Genomic DNA, 24,579 nt, shown 5'->3' with positions numbered 1-24,579 from the left:
CTTCAGGGGGGGCTAAATGCTGTACCGTGCCTTCAGGGGGGGGCTAAACGTTGTACCGTGCCTTCAGGGGGGGGCTAAACGTTGTACCGTGCCTTCAGGAAGGATTCAGACCCCTTCACTTATTCCACATGTTGTTGTGTTACAGCCTGAATTCAACATGGTTCAAATATATTGTTTTCTTAGCCACACAAAACCCAATAATGACAAAGTTCATATTTATTTTTTAAAATATTTGCACATTTATTGAAAATTAAATACAGAAATATCTCATTTACATAAGTATTCAGACCACTGAGTCAACACTTTGTAGAAGCACCTTTGGTGGTGATTACAGATTTGAGTCGTCTTGGGTTTGTCTGTATCGGCTTTGAGTCGTCTTGGGTTTGTCTATATCTGCTTTGAGTCGTCTTGGGTTTGTCTGTATCTGCTTTGAGTCGTCTTGGGTTTGTCTATATCTGCTTTGAGTCGTCTTGGGTATGTCTGTATCTGCTTTGAGTCGTCTTGGGTATGTCTGTATCAGCTTTGAGTCGTCTTGGGTTTGTCTATATCAGCTTTGAGTCGTCTTGGGTATGTCTGTATCAGCTTTGAGTCGTCTTGGGTATGTCTGTATCAGCTTTGAGTCGTCTTGGGTATGTCTATATCTGCTTTGAGTCGTCTTGGGTATGTCTGTATCAGATTTGAGTCATCTTTGGTATGTCTATATCTGCTTTGAGTCGTCTTGGGTATGTCTATATCAGCTTTGAGTCATCTTGGGTATGTCTGTATCAGCTTTGAGTCGTCTTGGGTATGTCTGTATCAGCTTTGAGTCGTCTTGGGTATGTCTGTATCAGCTTTGAGTCATCTTGGGTATGTCTGTATCAGCTTTGAGTCGTCTTGGGTATGTCTGTATCAGCTTTGAGTCATCTTGGGTATGTCTGTATCAGCTTTGAGTCGTCTTGGGTATGTCTGTATCAGCTTTGAGTCATCTTGGGTATGTCTGTATCAGCTTTGAGTCGTCTTGGGTATGTCTGTATCAGCTTTGAGTCGTCTTGGGTATGTCTGTATCGGCTTTGAGTCGTCTTGGGTTTGTCTATATCAGCTTTGAGTCATCTTGGGTATGTCTGTATCAGCTTTGAGTCGTCTTGGGTATGTCTATATCAGCTTTGAGTCGTCTTGGGTTTGTCTGTATCGGCTCAAGTTGGCTCAAGTCTTTCCACAGATTTTCAATGGGGTCCAAGACTATCACATTCTTTTTCTGAAGCTTGGGGTCATTGTCCTGTTGGAACATAAATCTTTGCCCCCAGTCTCAGGTAGTTTGCACTCAGGTAGTTCTCACTCAGGTAGTTTGCACTCAGGTAGTTTGTACTCAGGTAGTTTGTACTCAGGTAGTTTGCACTCAGGTAGTTTGCACTCAGGTAGTTCTCACTCAGGTAGTTCTCACTCAGGTAGTTTGCACTCAGGTAGTTCTCACTCAGGTAGTTTTCACTCAGGTAGTTTGCACTCAGGTAGTTCTCACTCAGGTAGTTCTCACTCAGGTAGTTTGCACTCAGGTAGTTCTCACTCAGGTAGTTCTCACTCAGGTAGTTTGCACTCAGGTAGTTTGCACTCAGGTAGATCTCACTCAGGTAGTTTGCACTCAGGTAGTTTGCACTCAGGTAGTTCTCACTCAGGTAGTTTGCACTCAGGTAGTTTGCACTCTGAAGCAGGTTCTCATCAAGGATGTGCCTGTATTTGGCTCCATTTGTTGTTCACTCTATCTTTACCAGTCTCCCAGTCCCTGCCACTGAAAGGCATCCCCATAGAATGATGCTGCCACCACCATGCTTCACGGTAGGGATGGTGTTAGACAGGTGATGAGCTGTGTCTGGTTTTCTCCAGACATAGCACTTTGCATTCAGTCCAAAGAGTTCTATTTGTGTCTCATCTGACCACAGAATCTTTTGCTGTAATATTAGCCTACACAATAAATCCGTGATTTATTTTAGACAGGTCTAAAGAAGCATGATATGAAGAAAATATAGTCTATTTCAGAAGAACAGAATAGCATACTCTGTGTTGTCCTTATGTTAGGTCCTGATCTGGCTGTGCCAAATGGCTGTGGAATACAACTAGTTCATTTAGCAGACAAGATTTGCTTGGAATTCCATGGCATTATTTTATAGTATGAAGAATACAACTGAACGTATCTGAATAAAATAGAAAGGATATTTTCTCCTAAGGATTTGAGGGAGTCCGTACATGCAGCTATTCTGTGTTGAGTGGTTAACAAAGAAATAGGTCCTCCTATATGCTCAATTTAGAGTTATTCATGTAACTTTAGGTATTCTACAAACATTGGGCTATATGATTCTGATTTTTACTACATTGTACGGCTGCATGGCGCGACTCTAATGATGAAAAAAGCCTTTGTGTGGCCGTAGTGCTCCATCATGTGATCTGGTCTTTCTCACAGGCTACAAGTGAAGACAGACACATCGGGGACGCAACTGCGCGGGTCCTTTTCCAATTCCGAGGTGCATATTGAAGATATTGGAAGAACTGTCCACATTTACTTTAAGTCAGCCAACAAGATGAGTGACCTAACCAACAGCAAAAGCACTAGTCTATGTCAATCTCCTATCCCCCAGAGTACAATAGTCAACATATTCCATTCCATAGTATAAAGGTTGACCTTTATATTGATAAATAAATAAATATTCCAAACATAGTCTGGAACAGCTGTGGGATGCGATCGATCCCAAATTAATACAACCACTAGTATCAAAAAAACTGGCTGATGTAACAGATCAGAATGTTTAGCTTAAATTTTTTATAATATAATAATATAATATATATAAACTGTCCACATTTACTTTGTTTTGTCAGCCAACAAGATGAGTCGGCCTAACCAACAAGATGAGTCGCCCTAACCAACAAGATGAGTCGGCCTAACGAACAAGATGAGTCGGCCTAACCAACAAGATGAGTAGGCCTAACCAACAAGATGAGTAGGCCTAACGAACAAGATGAGTCGGCCTAACCAACAAGATGAGTCGGCCTAACCAACAAGATGAGTCGGCCTAACGAACAAGATGAGTAGGCCTAACCAACAAGATGAGTCGGCCTAACCAACAAGATGAGTCGGCCTAACGAACAAGATGAGTCGGCCTAACGAACAAGATGAGTAGGCCTAACCAACAAGATGAGTCGGCCTAACGAACAAGATGAGTCGGCCTAACGAACAAGATGAGTAGGCCTAACCAACAAGATGAGTCGGCCTAACGAACAAGATGAGTAGGCCTAACCAACAAGATGAGTAGGCCTAACCAACAAGATGAGTAGGCCTAACCAACATGATGAGTAGGCCTAACGAACAAGATGAGTCGGCCTAACGAACAAGATGAGTAGGCCTAACCAACAAGATGAGTCGGCCTAACGAACAAGATGAGTAGGCCTAACCAACAAGATGAGTAGGCCTAACCAACAAGATGAGTAGGCCTAACGAACAAGATGAGTCGGCCTAACGAACAAGATGAGTCGGCCTAACCAACAAGATAAGTCGGCCTAACCAACAAGATGAGTAGGCCTAACCAACAAGATGAGTAGGCCTAACGAACAAGATGAGTCGGCCTAACGAACAAGATGAGTAGGCCTAACCAACAAGATGAGTCGGCCTAACCAACAAGATGAGTAGGCCTAACCAACAAGATGAGTAGGCCTAACCAACAAGATGAGTAGGCCTAACCAACAAGATGAGTCGGCCTAACCAACAAGATGAGTCGGCCTAACCAACAAGATGAGTCGGCCTAACCAACAAGATGAGTCGGCCTAACCAACAAGATGAGTCGGCCTAACCAACAAGATGAGTAGGCCTAACCAACAAGATGAGTAGGCCTAACCAGCAAGATGAGTAGGCCTAACCAACAAGATGAGTAGGTCTAACCAACAAGATGAGTCGGCCTAACCAACAAGATGAGTCGGCCTAACCAACAAGATGAGTCGGCCAATCTATTATCCCCCAGAGTATAAAGGTTGACCTATTCCATAGTACAATAGACATATTCCATTCTGTGCGAGAAATAAATATTCCAAACATAGTCTGGGACAGTTGTTGGATACAATAGATCCCAAATTAATACAACGACTAGCATGAAATATGTTTTTTTTTAATGCAATGTGGCTGACACAACAGATCAGAATGTTTAGCTTAAACTGTTTAATAAACTATCAGGCTATTTCTTCACATTGTAAGTGCTGCAATGTGCACATGGTAGTATGTAGGCTATAATGTTACATTAGCGGAAAACACCATTATCAAAAGTGATCGCAAATGCTATTCAGTTTGTAATGTTTTCATTGTAAATGTGCATTTTTATAAATGTTCTCACCCGCTGCTTATGCATGCCAGTTCGGCTCTACACCCCCTGGAAATCGGTTTAATGGGCTTCATTTTTAAGGAGTTATTTGGCCACTTTAGTTGTGATTACAAACCTTATCATAACATATAGGTCCATGGGTTAGGAGACGTGAGGTGTGCGAGTATGATTTGAAAAAGGTTGCAAAAAAAGCAAAACGTTTATTTTATTTTAACTAGGCAAGTCAGTTAAAAACACATTCTTATTTTCAATGACAGCCTAGGAACAGTGGGTTAACTGCCTGTTCAGGGGCAGAATGAAAGATTTGTACCATGTCAGCTTGGGGATTTGAACTTGCAACCTTTCAGGTTACTAGTCCAATGCTCTAACCACTAGGCGACCCTGCCACCTCTACACTCTAACCACTAGGCTACTCTGCCGCCTCAACACTCTAACCACTAGGCTACCCTACCACCTCTACACTCTAACTACTAGGCTACCCTGCCACCTCTACACTCTAACCACTAAACCAAATGCATGCTTTTCAACCGATCGCTGCCTGCACCCGCATGCCCGACTAGCATCACCACCCTGGATGGTTCCGACCTTGAATATGTGGACATCTATAAGTACCTAGGTGTCTGGCTAGACTGCAAACTCTCCTTCCAGACTCACATCAAACATCTCCAATCGAAAATCAAATCAAGAGTCGGCTTTCTATTCCGCAACAAAGCCTCCTTCACTCACGCTGCCAAGCTTACCCTAGTAAAACTGACTATCCTACCGATCCTCGACTTCGGCGATGTCATCTACAAAATGGCTTCCAACACTCTACTCAGCAAACTGGATGCAGTCTATCACAGTGCCATCCGTTTTGTCACTAAAGCACCTTATACCACCCACCACTGCGACTTGTATGCTCTAGTCGGCTGGCCCTCACTACATATTCGTCGCCAGACCCACTGGCTCCAGGTCATCTACAAGTCCATGCTAGGTAAAGCTCCGCCTTATCTCAGTTCACTGGTCACGATGGCAACACCCATCCGTAGCACGCGCTCCAGCAGGTGTATCTCACTGATCATCCCTAAAGCCAACACCTCATTTGGCCGCCTTTCGTTCCAGTACTCTGCTGCCTGTGACTGGAACGAATTGCAAAAATCGCTGAAGTTGGAGACTTTTATCTCCCTCACCAACTTCAAACATCAGCTATCCGAGCAGCGAACCGATCGCTGCAGCTGTACATAGTCTATAGGTAAATAGCTCACCCATTTTCACCTACCTCATTCCCATACTGTTTTTATACTGTTTTTATTTATTTACTTTTCTGCTCTTTTGCACACCAATATCTCTACCTGTACATGACCATCTGATCATTTATCACTCCAGTGTTAATCTGCAAAATTGTATTATTCGCCTACCTCCTCATTTTTTTTGCACACATTGTATATAGACTGCCCATTTTTTCTACTGTGTTATTGACTTGCTAATTGTTTACTCCATGTGTAACTCTGTGTTGTCTGTTCACACTGCTATGCTTTATCATGGCCAGGTCGCAGTTGCAAATGAGAACTTGTTCTCAACTAGCCTACCTGGTTAAATAAAGGTGAAATAAAAAATAAAAAAAACTAGGCTACCCTGCCACCTCTACACCCTAACCACTAGGCTACTCTGCCGCCTCAACACTCTAACCACTAGGCTACCATACCAACTCTACACTCTAACCACTAGGCTACCCTGCCACCTCAACACTCTAACCACAAGGCTACCCTGCCGCCTCTACACTCTAACCACTAGGCTACCCTGCCACCTCTACACTCTAACCACTAGGCTACCCTGCCACCTCTACACTCTAACCACTAGGCTACCCTGCCGCCTCTACACTCTAACCACTAGGCTACCCTGCCGCCTCTACACTCTAACCACTAGGCTACCCTGCCACCTCTACACTCTAACCACTAGGCTACCCTGCCACCTCTACACTCTAACCACTAGGCTACCCTACCGCCTCCACACTCTAACCACTAGGCTACCCTGCCACCTCTACACTCTAACCACTAGGCTACCCTGCCGCCTCTACACTCTAACCACTAGGCTACCCTGCCGCCTCTACACTCTAACCACTAGGCTACCCTGCCGCCTCTACACTCTAACCACTAGGCTACCCTGCCGCCTCTACACTCTAACTACTAGGCTACCCTGCCGCCTCTACACTCTAACAACTAGGCTACCCTGCCACCTCTACACTCTAACCACTAGGCTACCCTGCCGCCTCTACACCCTAACCACTAGGCTACCCTGCCGCCTCTACACTCTAACCACTAGGCTACTCTGCCACCTCTACACTCTAACCACTAGGCTACCCTGCCACCTCTACACTCTAACCACTAGGCTACTCTGCCGCCCCTACACTCTAACCACTAGGCTACCCTGCCGCCTCTACACTCTAACCACTAGGCTACTCTGCCACCTCTACACTCTAACCACTAGGCTACCCTGCCACCTCTACACTCTAACCACTAGGCTACTCTGCCGCCCCTACACTCTAACCACTAGGCTACCCTGCCACCTCTACACTCTAACCACTAGGCTACTCTGCTGCCCCTACACTCTAACCACTAGGCTACCCTGCCGCCTCTACACTCTAACCACTAGGCTACCCTGCCACCTCTACACTCTAACCACTAGGCTACCCTGCCGCCTCTACACTCTAACCACTAGGCTACCCTTCCGCCTCTACACTCTAACCACTAGGCTACCTGCCGCCCCTACACTCTAACCACTAGGCTACCCTACCACCTCTACACTCTAACCACTAGGCTACCCTGCCGCCCCTACACTCTAACCACTAGGCTACCCTGCCACCTCTACACTCTAACCACTAGGCTACCCTACCACCTCTACACTCTAACCACTAGGCTACCCTGCCACCTCTACACTCTAACCACTAGGCTACCCTACCACCTCTACACTCTAACCACTAGGCTACCCTGCCGCCCCTACACTCTAACCACTAGGCTACCCTGCCACCTCTACACTCTAACCACTAGGCTACTCTGCTGCCCCTACACTCTAACCACTAGGCTTCCCTACCACCTCTACACTCTAACCACTAGGCTACTCTGCCGCCCCTACACTCTAACCACTAGGCTACCCTGCCGCCTCTACACTCTAACCACTAGGCTACTCTGCCACCTCTACACTCTAACCACTAGGCTACCCTGCCACCTCTACACTCTAACCACTAGGCTACTCTGCTGCCCCTACACTCTAACCACTAGGCTACTCTGCCACCTCTACACTCTAACCACTAGGCTACTCTGCTGCCCCTACACTCTAACCACTAGGCTACCCTGCCGCCTCTACACTCTAACCACTAGGCTACCCTGCCACCTCTACACTCTAACCACGAGGCTACCCTGCCGCCTCTACACTCTAACCACTAGGCTACCCTTCCGCCTCTACACTCTAACCACTAGGCTACCTGCCGCCCCTACACTCTAACCACTAGGCTACCCTACCACCTCTACACTCTAACCACTAGGCTACCCTGCCGCCCCTACACTCTAACCACTAGGCTACCCTGCCACCTCTACACTCTAACCACTAGGCTACCCTACCACCTCTACACTCTAACCACTAGGCTACCCTGCCACCTCTACACTCTAACCACTAGGCTACCCTACCACCTCTACACTCTAACCACTAGGCTACCCTGCCGCCCCTACACTCTAACCACTAGGCTACCCTGCCACCTCTACACTCTAACCACTAGGCTACTCTGCTGCCCCTACACTCTAACCACTAGGCTTCCCTACCACCTCTACACTCTAACCACTAGGCTACTCTGCCGCCCCTACACTCTAACCACTAGGCTACTCTGCTGCCCCTACACTCTAACCACTAGGCTTCCCTACCACCTCTACACTCTAACCACTAGGCTACTCTGCCGCCCCTACACTCTAACCACTAGGCTACCCTACCACCTCTACACTCTAACCACTAGGCTACCCTACCACCTCTACACTCTAACCACTAGGCTACCCTACCACCTCTACACTCAGATTATTCTTGATTTAATCTTGTCTTTGCATATACTAATTAATGTGTGTGTGACATTTTTTTTGAGTTAGAATGAACCATTCTCATGCACCTGTATGGAAACATACATGTCATCTATGTCATCTTTGCACTATGCAGGGTAGCCTAGTGGTTAGAGCGTTGGACTAGTAACCGAAAGGTTGTAAGTTCGAATCCCTGAGCTAACAAGGTACAAATCTGTCGAGTCTGGGGAGTTACCTATTTTTTCAACTTCTCAGTGATGGAGACCACTGTGCTCTTGGAAATTGTCAATACTAGAAATAGTTTTATACCTTTCCTTGGATATATGCCTCATCATAATTCCATCCCGAAGTTCTACAGACAGGTCCTTGGACACGGTAAAGTTACTGCTCTGTCATGAACTGTCAACTATGGGACCTTTATACAGGCAGTTGTGATTCTGTCTGAATCATGTTCAAACAATTGAATTGGCCACCGATGGACTCCAATCAAGTTGCAGTGACATTCTCAGGGATGATCAAAGGAAATAGGAATGTCATAGTAAAGGGGAGAAGGAGGGGAGGAAATAGGAATGTCATAGGAAAGGGGAGAAGGAGGGGAGGAAATAGGAATGTCATAGTAAAGGGGAGAAGGAGGGGAGGAAATAGGAATGTCATAACAAGGGGGAGAAGGAGGGGAGGAAATAGGAATGTCATAGGAAAGGGGAGAAGGAGGGGAGGAAATAGGAATGTCATAGGAAAGGGGAGAAGGAGGGGAGGAAATAGGAATGTCATAACAAGGGGGAGAAGGAGGGGAGGAAATAGGAATGTCATAGCAAAGGGGAGAAGGAGGGGAGGAAATAGGAATGTCATAGGAAAGGGGAGAAGGAGGGGAGGAAATAGGAATGTCATAGGAAAGGGGAGAAGGAGGGGAGGAAATAGGAATGTCATAGGAAAGGGGAGACGGAGGGGAGGAAATAGGAATGTCATAACAAAGGGGAGAAGGAGGGGAGGAAATAGGAATGTCATAACAAAGGGGAGACGGAGGGGAGGAAATAGGAATGTCATAGGAAAGGGGAGAAGGAGGGGAGGAAATAGGAATGTCATAGGAAAGGGGAGAAGGAGGGGAGGAAATAGGAATGTCATAGGAAAGGGGAGAAGGAGGGGAGGAAATAGGAATGTCATAGGAAAGGGGAGAAGGAGGGGAGGAAATAGGAATGTCATAGGAAAGGGGAGAAGGAGGGGAGGAAATAGGAATGTCATAGGAAAGGGGAGAAGGAGGGGAGGAAATAGGAATGTCATAACAAAGGGGAGAAGGAGGGGAGGAAATAGGAATGTCATAACAAAGAGGAGACGGAGGGGAGGAAATAGGAATGTCATAGGAAAGGGGAGAAGGAGGGGAGGAAATAGGAATGTCATAGGAAAGGGGAGAAGGAGGGGAGGAAATAGGAATGTCATAGGAAAGGGGAGACGGAGGGGAGGAAATAGGAATGTCATAACAAAGGGGAGAAGGAGCGGAGGAAATAGGAATGTCATAACAAAGGGGAGACGGAGGGGAGGAAATAGGAATGTCATAGGAAAGGGGAGAAGGAGGGGAGGAAATAGGAATGTCATAGGAAAGGGGAGAAGGAGGGGAGGAAATAGGAATGTCATAACAAAGGGGAGAAGGAGGGGAGGAAATAGGAATGTCATAGGAAAGGGGAGAAGGAGGGGAGGAAATAGGAATGTCATAGGAAAGGGGAGAAGGAGGGGAGGAAATAGGAATGTCATAGGAAAGGGGAGAAGGAGGGGAGGAAATAGGAATGTCATAGGAAAGGGGAGACGGAGGGGAGGAAATAGGAATGTCATAGCAAAGGGGAGAAGGAGGGGAGGAAATAGGAATGTCATAGGAAAGGGGAGAAGGAGGGGAGGAAATAGGAATGTCATAGGAAAGGGGAGAAGGAGGGGAGGAAATAGGAATGTCATAGCAAAGTGGAGAAGGAGGGGAGGAAATAGGAATGTCATAGGAAAGGGGAGAAGGAGGGGAGGAAATAGGAATGTCATAGGAAAGTGGAGAAGGAGGGGAGGAAATAGGAATGTCATAGGAAAGGGGAGAAGGAGGGGAGGAAATAGGAATGTCATAGGAAAGGGGAGAAGGAGGGGAGGAAATAGGAATGTCATAGGAAAGGGGAGAAGGAGGGGAGGAAATAGGAATGTCATAGGAAAGGGGAGAAGGAGGGGAGGAAATAGGAATGTCATAGCAAAGTGGAGAAGGAGGGGAGGAAATAGGAATGTCATAGGAAAGGGGAGAAGGAGGGGAGGAAATAGGAATGTCATAGGAAAGTGGAGAAGGAGGGGAGGAAATAGGAATGTCATAGGAAAGGGGAGAAGGAGGGAGGAAATAGGAATGTCATAGCAAAGGGGAGAAGGAGGGGAGGAAATAGGAATGTCATAGCAAAGGGGAGAAGGAGGGGAGGAAATAGGAATGTCATAGTAAAGGGGAGAAGGAAGGGAGGAAATAGGAATGTCATAGGAAAGGGGAGAAGAAAGGAGGAAATAGGAATGTCATAGGAAAGGGGAGAAGGAAGGGAGGAAATAGGAATGTCATAGGAAAGTGGAGAAGGAGGGGAGGAAATAGGAATGTCATAGGAAAGGGGAGAAGGAGGGGAGGAAATAGGAATGTCATAGCAAAGGGGAGAAGGAGGGGAGGAAATAGGAATGTCATAGCAAAGGGGAGAAGGAGGGGAGGAAATAGGAATGTCATAGTAAAGGGGAGAAGGAAGGAGGAAATAGGAATGTCATAGGAAAGGGGAGAAGAAAGGGAGGAAATAGGAATGTCATAGGAAAGGGGAGAAGGAAGGAGGAAATAGGAATGTCATAGCAAAGGGGAGAAGGAGGGGAGGAAATATGAATGTCATAGTAAAGGGGAGAAGGAAGGGAGGAAATAGGAATGTCATAGGAAAGGGGAGAAGGAAGGGAGGAAATAGGAATGTCATAGGAAAGGGGAGAAGGAAGGGAGGAAATAGGAATGTCATAGGAAAGGGGAGAAGGAGGGGAGGAAATAGGAATGTCATAGGAAAGGGGAGAAGGAAGGGAGGAAATAGGAATGTCATAGGAAAGGGGAGAAGGAAGGGAGGAAATAGGAATGTCATAGCAAAGGGGAGAAGGAGGGGAGGAAATAGGAATGTCATAGGAAAGGGGAGAGGAAGGGAGGAAATAGGAATGTCATAGCAAAGGGGAGAAGGAGGGGAGGAAATAGGAATGTCATAGTAAAGGGGAGAAGGAGGGGAGGAAATAGGAATGTCATAGGAAAGGGGAGAAGGAGGGGAGGAAATAGGAATGTCATAGCAAAGGGGAGAAGGAGGGGAGGAAATAGGAATGTCATAGTAAAGGGGAGAAGGAGGGGAGGAAATAGGAATGTCATAGTAAAGGGGAGAAGGAAGGGAGGAAATAGGAATGTCATAGTAAAGGGGAGAAGGAAGGGAGGAAATAGGAATGTCATAGGAAAGGGGAGAAGGAAGGGAGGAAATAGGAATGTCATAGGAAAGGGGAGAAGGAAGGAGGAAATAGGAATGTCATAGCAAAGGGGAGAAGGAGGGAGGAAATAGGAATGTCATAGTAAAGGGGAGAAGGAAGGGAGGAAATAGGAATGTCATAGGAAAGGGGAGAAGGAAGGGAGGAAATAGGAATGTCATAGGAAAGGGGAGAAGGAAGGGAGGAAATAGGAATGTCATAGCAAAGGGGAGAAGGAGGGGAGGAAATAGGAATGTCATAGTAAAGGGGAGAAGGAAGGGAGGAAATAGGAATGTCATAGGAAAGGGGAGAAGGAAGGGAGGAAATAGGAATGTCATAGGAAAGGGGAGAAGGAAGGGAGGAAATAGGAATGTCATAGCAAAGGGGAGAAGGAGGGAGGAAATAGGAATGTCATAGTAAAGGGGAGAAGGAAGGGAGGAAATAGGAATGTCATAGGAAAGGGGAGAAGGAAGGGAGGAAATAGGAATGTCATAGGAAAGGGGAGAAGGAAGGGAGGAAATAGGAATGTCATAGCAAAGGGGAGAAGGAGGGGAGGAAATAGGAATGTCATAGTAAAGGGGAGAAGGAAGGGAGGAAATAGGAATGTCATAGGAAAGGGGAGAAGGAAGGGAGGAAATAGGAATGTCATAGGAAAGGGGAGAAGGAAGGGAGGAAATAGGAATGTCATAGCAAAGGGGAGAAGGAGGGAGGAAATAGGAATGTCATAACAAAGGGGAGAAGGAGGGGAGGAAATAGGAATGTCATAGTAAAGGGGAGAAGGAAGGGAGGAAATAGGAATGTCATAGGAAAGGGGAGAAGGAAGGGAGGAAATAGGAATGTCATAGGAAAGGGGAGAAGGAAGGGAGGAAATGGGAATGTCATAGTAAAGGGGAGAAGGAGGGGAGGAAATAGGAATGTCATAACAAAGGGGAGAAGGAGGGGAGGAAATAGGAATGTCATAGCAAAGGGGAGAAGGAGGGGAGGAAATAGGAATGTCATAGGAAAGGGGAGAAGGAGGGGAGGAAATAGGAATGTCATAGCAAAGTGGAGAAGGAGGGGAGGAAATAGGAATGTCATAGGAAAGGGGAGAAGGAAGGGAGGAAATAGGATACACCAGAGCTCAATTGGGAGTGTAATAGAAAAGTGGTGTGAATACTTTCAGGTATCTAATATTTATCTAAGTGAAATACGGAACAGCTGTTGAGTCACAGGCGTTCTGCTCTCTCTCTCAATTCAATTCAATTCAATTCAAGGGGCTTTATTGGCATGGGAGACATGTGTTAACATTGCCAACGCAAGTGAGGTAGATAATATACAAAAGTGAAATAAACAATACAAATTTACAGTAAACAAAGGGTGGCCACTTTGAAGAATCTCAAATTATATTTAGATTTGTTTAACACTTGTTTGGTTACTACATGATTCCATATGTTTTAATTCATAGTTTTGATTCTATAATGTAGAAAATAGTAAAAATAAAGAAAAACCATTGAATGAGTAGGTGTGTCCAAAATGTTGACTGGTTCTGTATAACATCGGCAGGTGTCCCAAGTGTGCCAATAAAATAGAAATGTCTTACTGATATTCATATATTTTACATTTTTAGTCATTTTTACCCTGCTTTTTCTCCCCAATTTCATGATTACGATCTTGTCTCATTGCTGCAACTCCACAAAGGGCTCGGGAGAGGCGATGGTCGAGTCATGTGTCCTCCGAATCATGACCCGCCAAGACGCACTTCTTAACACACACCCGCTTCACCTGGAAGCCAGCTGTCGGAGAAAACACCATTCAACTGATGACTGAAGTCAGCCTGCAGGCTCCCGGCCCACCATGAGCCAAGTGAAGCCCCCCGCCCAACCAAACCCTCTCCTAACCCGGATGACTCTGGGCCAATTGTGCGCCACCCTATGGGACTCCCGGTCAAGGCTGGTTGTGACAATGCCTGGACTCGATCCCAGGCTGTAGTGACGCCGCAACACTGCAATGCCACTCGAGACGCCTGATTTTAATTTCTAATACAACCCCATCCCACCATCTGTGATTCATGCTGTTACTTCAAATCAAATCAAATCAAATCAAATGTTATTTGTCACATACACATGGTTAGCAGATGTTAATGCGAGTGTAGCGAAATGCTTGTGCTTCTAGTTCCGACAATGCAGTAATAACCAACAAGTAATCTAACTAACAATTCCAAAACTACTGTCTTATACACAGTGTAAGGGGATAAAGAATATGTACATAAGGATATATGAATGAGTGATGGTACAGAGCAGCATACAGTAGATGGTATCGAGTACAGTATATACATATGAGATGAGTATGTAGACAATGTAAACAAAGTGGCATAGTTAAAGTGGCTAGTGATACATGTATTACATAAGGATGCAGTCGATGATATAGAGTACAGTATATACGTATGCATATGAGATGAATAATGTAGGGTAAGTAACATTATATAAGGTAGCATTGTTTAAAGTGGCAAGTGATATATTTACATCATTTCCCATCAATTCCCATTATTAAAGTGGCTGGAGTTGAGTCAGTGTCAATGACAGTGTGTTGGCAGCAGCCACTCAATGTTAGTGGTGGCTGTTTAACAGTCTGATGGCCTTGAGATAGAAGCTGTTTTCAGTCTCTCGGTCCCAGCTTTGATGCACCTGTACTGACCTCGCCTTCTGGATGATAGCGGGGTGAACAGGCAGTGGCTCGGGTGGTTGTTGTCCTTGATGATCTTAGTGGCCTTCCTGTGACATCGGGTGGTGTAGGTGTCCTGGAGGGCAGGTAGTTTGCCCCCTGTGATGCGTTGTGCAGACCTCACTACCCTCTGGAGAGCCTTACGGTTGAGGGCGGAGCAGTTGCCGTACCAGGCGGTGATACAGCCCGCCAGGATGCTCTCGATTGTGCATCTGTAGAAGTTTGTGAGTGCTTTTGGTGACAAGCCGAATTTCTTCAGCCTCCTGAGGTTGAAGAGGCGCTGCTGCGCCTTCTTCACGACGCTGTCTGTGTGAATGGACCAATTCAGTTTGTCTGTGATGTGTATGCCGAGGAACTTAAAGTTGCTACCCTCTCCACTACTGTTCCATCGATGTGGATAGGGGGTGTTCCCTCTGCTGTTTCCTGAAGTCCAAAATCATCTCCTTAGTTTTGTTGACATTGAGTGTGAGGTTATTTTCCTGACACCACACTCCGAGGGCCCTCACCTCCTCCCTGTAGGCCGTCTCGTCGTTGTTGGTAATCAAGCCTACCACTGTTGTGTCGTCCGCAAACTTGATGATTGAGTTGGAGGCATGCGTGGTCACGCAGTCGTGGGTGAACAGGGAGTACAGGAGAGGGCTCAGAACGCACCTTGTGGGGCCCCGTGTTGAGGATCAGCGGGAGGAGATGTTGTTGCCTACCCTCACCACCTGGGGGCGGCCCGTCAGGAAGTCCAGTACCCAGTTGCACAGGGCGGGGTCGAGACCCAGGGTCTCGAGCTCGATGACAAGCTTGGAGGGTACTATGGTGTTGAATGCCGAGCTGTAGTCGATGAACAGCATTCTCACATAGGTATTCCTCTTGTCCAGATGGGTTAGGGCAGTGTGCAGTGTGGTTGAGATTGCATCGTCTGTGGACCTATTTGGGCGGTAAGCAAATTGGAGTGGGTCTAGGGTGTCAGGTAGGGTGGAGGTGATATGGTCCTTGACTAGTCTCTCAAAGCACTTCATGATGACGGAAGTGAGTGCTACGGGGCGGTAGTCGTTTAGCTCAGTTACCTTAGCTTTCTTGGGAACAGGAACAATGGTGGCCCTCTTGAAGCATGTGTGAACAGCAGACTGGTATAGGGATTGATTGAATATGTCCGTAAACACACCGGCCAGCTGGTCTGCGCATGCTCTGAGGGCGCGGCTGGGGATGCCGTCTGGGCCTGCAGCCTTGCGAGGGTCAACACGTTTAAATGTCTTACTCATGTGTATAGTTATAGAACCCATTGACCTTTACGGTTGTGAGGTCTGGGGTCCGCTCACCAACCAAGATTTCACAAAATGGGACAAACACCAAATTGAGACTCTGCATGCAGAATTCGACAAAAATATCCTCCGTGTATAACGTAGAACACCAAATAATGCATGCAGAGCAGAATTAGGCCGATACCCACTAATGATCAAAATCCAGAAAAGAGCCATTAAATTCTTCAACCACCGAAAAGGAAGCGATTCCCAAACCTTCCATAACAAAGCCATCACCTACAGAGAGATGAACCTAGAGAAGAGTCCCCTAAGCAAGCTGGTCCTGGGGTCCTGTTCACAAACACACCCCACAGAGCCCCAGGACAGCAACACAATTAGACCCAACCAAATCATGAGAAAACAAAAAGATAATTACTTGACACATTGGAAAGATTTAACAAAAAAAACGGAGCGAACTGGAATGTTATTTGGCCCTAAACAGAGAGTACACAGTGGCAGAATACCTGACCACTGTGACTGACCCAAACTTAAGGAAAGTTTTGACTATGTACAGACTCAGTGTGCATAGCCTTGCTATTGAGAAAGGCCGCCGTAGGCAGACATGGCTCTCAAGAGAAGACAGGCTATGTGCTCACTGCCCACAAAATGAAGTGGAAACTGAGCTTCAACTCCCATATATATTGGGTGAAATACCACAGTGTTCCATCACAGCAAGATGTGTGACCTGTTGCCACAAGAAAAGGTTAACCAGTGAAGAACAAACACCATTGTAAATACAACCCATATTTATAATTATTTATTTTCCCTTGTGTACTTTAACCATTTGTACATTGTTACAACACTGTATATATACATAATATTTTTAATGTCTTTATTCTTTTGAAACTTCTGTATGTTTACTGTTAATTTGTATTGTTTATTTCACTTTTGTATATTATCTACCTCACATGCTTTGGCAATGTTAAGTCGTTTCACATGCCAATAAAGCCCCTTGAATTGAATTGAATTGAGAGAGACAGAGAGAGAGAGAGAGAGAGAGAGACAGAGAGAGAGAGAGAGAGAGAGAGAGAGAGAGAGAGAGAGAGACAGAGAGAGAGGCAGAGAGAGACAGAGAGAGAGACAGAGACAGAGATAAAAGAGAGAGAGAGAGAGAGAGAGAGAGAGAGAGACAGACAGAGAGAGACAGAGAGCGACAGAGAGCGAGACAGAGAGAGACAGAGAGAGAGACAGAGACAGAGATAAAGAGAGAGAGACAGACAGAGAGAGACAGAGAGAGAGAGACAGAGAGAGACAGAGAGAGAGAGACAGAGAGAGACAGAGAGAGAGACAGAGAGAAACAGAGAGAGAGACAGAGAGAGAGAGACAGAGAGAGAGAGACAGAGAGAGACAGAGAGAGAGAGACAGAGAGAGACAGAGAGAGAACAGAGAGAGAGAGAGAGAGAGAGACAGAGAGAGAGAGACAGAGAGAGACAGAGAGAGAGAGACAGAGAGAGACAGAGAGAGAGAGACAGAGAGAGACAGAGAGAGAGAGACAGAGAGAGAGAGACAGAGAGAGACAGAGAGAGACAGAGAGAGAGAGACAGAGAGAGACAGAGAGAGAGAGACAGAGAGAGACAGAGAGAGAGAGACAGAGAGAGAGAGAGAGAGAGAGACAGAGAGAGACAGAGAGAGAGAGACAGAGAGAGAGAGACAGAGAGAGACAGAGAGAGACAGAGAGAGAGAGACAGAGAGAGAGAGAGACAGAGAGAGACAGAGAGAGACAGAGAGAGAGAGACAGAGAGAGAGAGACAGAGAGAGACAGAGAGAGAGAGACAGAGAGAGACAGAGAGAGAGAGAGAGAGAGAGACAGAGAGAGAGAGACAGAGAGAGACAGAGAGAGAGAGACAGAGAGAGAGAGACAGAGAGAGACAGAGAGAGACAGAGAGAGAGAGACAGAGAGAGAGAGAGACAGAGAGAGACAGAGAGAGAGAGACAGAGAGAGACAGAGAGAGAGAGACAGAGAGAGACAGAGAGAGAGAGACAGAGAGAGAGAGACAGAGAGAGACAGAGAGAGACAGAGAGAGAGAGACAGAGAGAGAGAGACAGAGAGAGAGAGACAGAGAGAGAGAGACAGAGAGAGACAGAGAGAGAGAGACAGAGAGAGACAGAGAGAGAGAGACAGAGAGAGACAGAGAGAGATAAAGAGAGAGAGACAGACAGAGAGAGACAGAGAGAGACAGAGAGAGAGAGACAGAGAGAGACAGAGAGAGAGAGACAGAGAGAGACAGAGAGAGAGAGACAGAGAGAGACAGAGAGAGAGAGACAGAGAGAGACAGAGAGAGAGAGACAGAGAGAGAGAGACAGAGAGAGACAGAGAGAGACAGAGAGAGAGAGACAGAGAGAGAGAGAGACAGAGAGAGACAGAGAGAGAGAGACAGAGAGAGACAGAGAGAGAGAGAGAGAGAGAGACAGAGAGAGAGAGACAGAGAGAGAGAGACAGAGAGAGACAGAGAGAGAGAGACAGAGAGAGAGAGAGACAGAGAGAGAGACAGAGAGAGAGACAGAGAGAGAGACCCACAACAGTTGGTTGTTGGATTAATCTGATCACACACACTGTCCCGATGTTAACCTCTAAGCCAGTCTAAATCCGCAGTGTGTTGTTCTCCACTAAACAAGTTGCTCTGTACTTCCGTCAAGTGTGTTCTGACCCTGGTCGTTAGACTGTTCCAATAAAGCTTGTTGTTGTTATTGGCAGTCAGGCTTGATGCCACACTGGTCTGACGCACGCAAGCACACACATACACACACGCACTGATCTGCAGTCTCAAGATAGTTGGCCCTGTGACAAAGTCATGACACGTGAATCCGAGGAGTTTCAGATGGGGATTTAGAATGAAAGATAGCACAGATAGTGTCCGATGGGGATTTAGAATGAAAGATAGCACAGATAGTGTCCGATGGGGATTTAGAATGAAAGATAGCACAGATAGTGTCCGATGGGGATTTAGAATGAAAGATAGCACAGATAGTGTCCGATGGGGATTTAGAATGAAAGATAGCACAGATAAAGTGTCAGATGGGGATTTAGAATGAAAGATAGCACAGATAAAGTGTCCGATGGGGATTTAGAATGAAAGATAGCACAGATAAAGTGTCCGATGGGGATTTAGAATGAAAGATAGCACAGATAAAGTGTCCGATGGGGATTTAGAATGAAAGATAGCACAGATAGTGTCCGATGGGGATTTAGAATGAAAGATAGCACAGATAGTGTCCGATGGGGATTTAGAATGAAAGATAGCACAGATAAAGTGTCCGATGGGGATTTAGAATGAAAGATAGCACAGATAGTGTCCGATGGGGATTTAGAATGAAAGATAGCACAGATAGTGTCCGATGGGGATTTAGAATGAAAGATAGCACAGATAAAGTGTCAGATGGGGATTTAGAATGAAAGATAGCACAGATAGTGTCCGATGGGGATTTAGAATGAAAGATAGCACAGATAGTGTCCGATGGGGATTTAGAATGAAAGATAGCACAGATAGTGTCCGATGGGGATTTAGAATGAAAGATAGCACAGATAGTGTCCGATGGGGATTTAGAATGAAAGATAGCACAGATAGTGTCCGATGGGGATTTAGAATGAAAGATAGCACAGATAGTGTCCGATGGGGATTTAGAATGAAAGATAGCACAGATAGTGTCCGATGGGGATTTAGAATGAAAGATAGCACAGATAGTGTCCGATGGGGATTTAGAATGAAAGATAGCACAGATAGTGTCCGATGGGGATTTAGAATGAAAGATAGCACAGATAAAGTGTCAGATGGGGATTTAGAATGAAAGATAGCACAGATAAAGTGTCCGATGGGGATTTAGAATGAAAGATAGCACAGATAGTGTCCGATGGGGATTTAGAATGAAAGATAGCACAGATAGTGTCCGATGGGGATTTAGAATGAAAGATAGCACAGATAAAGTGTCAGATGGGGATTTAGAATGAAAGATAGCACAGATAGTGTCCGATGGGGATTTAGAATGAAAGATAGCACAGATAGTGTCCGATGGGGATTTAGAATGAAAGATAGCACAGATAGTGTCCGATGGGGATTTAGAATGAAAGATAGCACAGATAGTGTCCGATGGGGATTTAGAATGAAAGATAGCACAGATAGTGTCCGATGGGGATTTAGAATGAAAGATAGCACAGATAGTGTCCGATGGGGATTTAGAATGAAAGATAGCACAGATAAAGTGTCAGATGGGGATTTAGAATGAAAGATAGCACAGATAGTGTCCGATGGGGATTTAGAATGAAAGATAGCACAGATAGTGTCCGATGGGGATTTAGAATGAAAGATAGCACAGATAGTGTCCGATGGGGATTTAGAATGAAAGATAGCACAGATAGAGTGTCAGATGGGGATTTAGAATGAAAGATAGCACAGATAGTGTCCGATGGGGATTTAGAATGAAAGATAGCACAGATAGTGTCCGATGGGGATTTAGAATGAAAGATAGCACAGATAGAGTGTCCGATGGGGATTTAGAATGAAAGATAGCACAGATAGTGTCCGATGGGGATTTAGAATGAAAGATAGCACAGATAGTGTCCGATGGGGATTTAGAATGAAAGATAGCACAGATAAAGTGTCAGATGGGGATTTAGAATGAAAGATAGCACAGATAGTGTCCGATGGGGATTTAGAATGAAAGATAGCACAGATAGTGTCCGATGGGGATTTAGAATGAAAGATAGCACAGATAAAGTGTCAGATGGGGATTTAGAATGAAAGATAGCACAGATAGTGTCCGATGGGGATTTAGAATGAAAGATAGCACAGATAGTGTCCGATGGGGATTTAGAATGAAAGATAGCACAGATAGAGTGTCAGATGGGGATTTAGAATGAAAGATAGCACAGATAGTGTCCGATGGGGATTTAGAATGAAAGATAGCACAGATAGTGTCCGATGGGGATTTAGAATGAAAGATAGCACAGATAGTGTCCGATGGGGATTTAGAATGAAAGATAGCACAGATAGAGTGTCAGATGGGGATTTAGAATGAAAGATAGCACAGATAAAGTGTCAGATGGGGATTTAGAATGAAAGATAGCACAGATAGTGTCCGATGGGGATTTAGAATGAAAGATAGCACAGATAAAGTGTCCAATGGGGATTTAGAATGAAAGATAGCACAGATAGAGTGTCAGATGGGGATTTAGAATGAAAGATAGCACAGATAGTGTCCGATGGGGATTTAGAATGAAAGATAGCACAGATAAAGTGTCCGATGGGGATTTAGAATGAAAGATAGCACAGATAGTGTCCGATGGGGATTTAGAATGAAAGATAGCACAGATAGTGTCCGATGGGGATTTAGAATGAAAGATAGCACAGATAAAGTGTCCGATGGGGATTTAGAATGAAAGATAGCACAGATAAAGTGTCAGATGGGGATTTAGAATGAAAGATAGCACAGATAGTGTCCGATGGGGATTTAGAATGAAAGATAGCACAGATAAAGTGTCCAATGGGGATTTAGAATGAAAGATAGCACAGATAGTGTCCGATGGGGATTTAGAATGAAAGATAGCACAGATAAAGTGTCAGATGGGGATTTAGAATGAAAGATAGCACAGATAGTGTCCGATGGGGATTTAGAATGAAAGATAGCACAGATAAAGTGTCAGATGGGGATTTAGAATGAAAGATAGCACAGATAGAGTGTCAGATGGGGATTTAGAATGAAAGATAGCACAGATAGTGTCCGATGGGGATTTAGAATGAAAGATAGCACAGATAAAGTGTCCGATGGGGATTTAGAATGAAAGATAGCACAGATAGTGTCCGATGGGGATTTAGAATGAAAGATAGCACAGATAGTGTCCGATGGGGATTTAGAATGAAAGATAGCACAGATAAAGTGTCCGATGGGGATTTAGAATGAAAGATAGCACAGATAAAGTGTCAGATGGGGATTTAGAATGAAAGATAGCACAGATAGTGTCCGATGGGGATTTAGAATGAAAGATAGCACAGATAAAGTGTCCAATGGGGATTTAGAATGAAAGATAGCACAGATAGTGTCCGATGGGGATTTAGAATGAAAGATAGCACAGATAAAGTGTCAGATGGGGATTTAGAATGAAAGATAGCACAGATAGTGTCCGATGGGGATTTAGAATGAAAGATAGCACAGATAAAGTGTCCGATGGGGATTTAGAATGAAAGATAGCACAGATAGTGTCCGATGGGGATTTAGAATGAAAGATAGCACAGATAGTGTCCGATGGGGATTTAGAATGAAAGATAGCACAGATAGTGTCCGATGGGGATTTAGAATGAAAGATAGCACAGATAAAGTGTCAGATGGGGATTTAGAATGAAAGATAGCACAGATAGAGTCCGATGGGGATTTAGAATGAAAGATAGCACAGATAGTGTCAGATGGGGATTTAGAATGAAAGATAGCACAGATAGTGTCCGATGGGGATTTAGAATGAAAGATAGCACAGATAGTGTCAGATGGGGATTTAGAATGAAAGATAGCACAGATAGTGTCCGATGGGGATTTAGAATGAAAGATAGCACAGATAGTGTCCGATGGGGATTTAGAATGAAAGATAGCACAGATAGTGTCCGATGGGGATTTAGAATGAAAGATAGCACAGATAAAGTGTCAGATGGGGATTTAGAATGAAAGATAGCAAAGATAAAGTGTCAGATGGGGATTTAGAATGAAAGATAGCACAGATAGTGTCCGATGGGGATTTAGAATGAAAGATAGCACAGATAAAGTGTCCGATGGGGATTTAGAATGAAAGATAGCACAGATAAAGTGTCCGATGGGGATTTAGAATGAAAGATAGCACAGATAAAGTGTCCGATGGGGATTTAGAATGAAAGATAGCACAGATAAAGTGTCAGATGGGGATTTAGAATGAAAGATAGCACAGATAAAGTGTCCGATGGGGATTTAGAATGAAAGATAGCACAGATAAAGTGTCCGATGGGGATTTAGAATGAAAGATAGCACAGATAAAGTGTCCGATGGGGATTTAGAATGAAAGATAGCAAAGATAAAGTGTCAGATGGGGATTTAGAATGAAAGATAGCACAGATAGTGTCCGATGGGGATTTAGAATGAAAGATAGCACAGATAAAGTGTCAGATGGGGATTTAGAATGAAAGATAGCACAGATAGTGTCCGATGGGGATTTAGAATGAAAGATAGCACAGATAAAGTGTCCAATGGGGATTTAGAATGAAAGATAGCACAGATAGTGTCCGATGGGGATTTAGAATGAAAGATAGCACAGATAAAGTGTCAGATGGGGATTTAGAATGAAAGATAGCACAGATAGTGTCCGATGGGGATTTAGAATGAAAGATAGCACAGATAAAGTGTCCGATGGGGATTTAGAATGAAAGATAGCACAGATAGTGTCCGATGGGGATTTAGAATGAAAGATAGCACAGATAGTGTCCGATGGGGATTTAGAATGAAAGATAGCACAGATAGTGTCCGATGGGGATTTAGAATGAAAGATAGCACAGATAAAGTGTCAGATGGGGATTTAGAATGAAAGATAGCACAGATAGTGTCCGATGGGGATTTAGAATGAAAGATAGCACAGATAAAGTGTCCGATGGGGATTTAGAATGAAAGATAGCACAGATAGTGTCCGATGGGGATTTAGAATGAAAGATAGCACAGATAGTGTCCGATGGGGATTTAGAATGAAAGATAGCACAGATAGTGTCCGATGGGGATTTAGAATGAAAGATAGCACAGATAGTGTCCGATGGGGATTTAGAATGAAAGATAGCACAGATAGTGTCCGATGGGGATTTAGAATGAAAGATAGCACAGATAAAGTGTCAGATGGGGATTTAGAATGAAAGATAGCAAAGATAAAGTGTCAGATGGGGATTTAGAATGAAAGATAGCACAGATAGTGTCCGATGGGGATTTAGAATGAAAGATAGCACAGATAAAGTGTCCGATGGGGATTTAGAATGAAAGATAGCACAGATAAAGTGTCCGATGGGGATTTAGAATGAAAGATAGCACAGATAGTGTCCGATGGGGATTTAGAATGAAAGATAGCACAGATAAAGTGTCAGATGGGGATTTAGAATGAAAGATAGCACAGATAAAGTGTCCGATGGGGATTTAGAATGAAAGATAGCACAGATAAAGTGTCCGATGGGGATTTAGAATGAAAGATAGCACAGATAAAGTGTCCGATGGGGATTTAGAATGAAAGATAGCACAGATAAAGTGTCAGATGGGGATTTAGAATGAAAGATAGCACAGATAGTGTCCGATGGGGATTTAGAATGAAAGATAGCACAGATAAAGTGTCCGATGGGGATTTAGAATGAAAGATAGCACAGATAAAGTGTCAGATGGGGATTTAGAATGAAAGATAGCACAGATAAAGTGTCCGATGGGGATTTAGAATGAAAGATAGCATAGATAAAGTGTCAGATGGGGATTTAGAATGAAAGATAGCACAGATAGTGTCCGATGGGGATTTAGAATGAAAGATAGCACAGATAAAGTGTCCGATGGGGATTTAGAATGAAAGATAGCACAGATAAAGTGTCCGATGGGGATTTAGAATGAAAGATAGCACAGATAAAGTGTCCGATGGGGATTTAGAATGAAAGATAGCAAAGATAAAGTGTCAGATGGGGATTTAGAATGAAAGATAGCACAGATAAAGTGTCAGATGGGGATTTAGAATGAAAGATAGCACAGATAAAGTGTCCGATGGGGATTTAGAATGAA

The 24,579-nt window shown here is 44.7% G+C and overlaps 1 long non-coding RNA gene across 1 annotated transcript; it reads right to left on the bottom strand.

Moving 5' to 3' along the window:
- Nucleotides 1–6,023: 6,023 nt before the first annotated feature.
- Nucleotides 6,024–7,333, bottom strand: LOC127916220 (uncharacterized). Its single transcript, XR_008094024.1, has 3 exons — nucleotides 6,979–7,333; nucleotides 6,352–6,483; nucleotides 6,024–6,285 (listed from the first exon to the last, which is right to left on the bottom strand). It is a non-coding gene; the product is annotated as an uncharacterized LOC127916220 (long non-coding RNA).
- Between the last annotated feature and the right edge of the window lie 17,246 nt (nucleotides 7,334–24,579).

Source organism: Oncorhynchus keta, chromosome 35, assembly GCF_023373465.1.
Source record: "Oncorhynchus keta strain PuntledgeMale-10-30-2019 chromosome 35, Oket_V2, whole genome shotgun sequence".
In the NCBI taxonomy this organism is placed as follows: Eukaryota; Metazoa; Chordata; class Actinopteri; order Salmoniformes; family Salmonidae; genus Oncorhynchus; species Oncorhynchus keta.
Note: the sequence above shows the minus strand (reverse complement) of the source record. Positions and strands in the feature narration are given on the sequence as shown.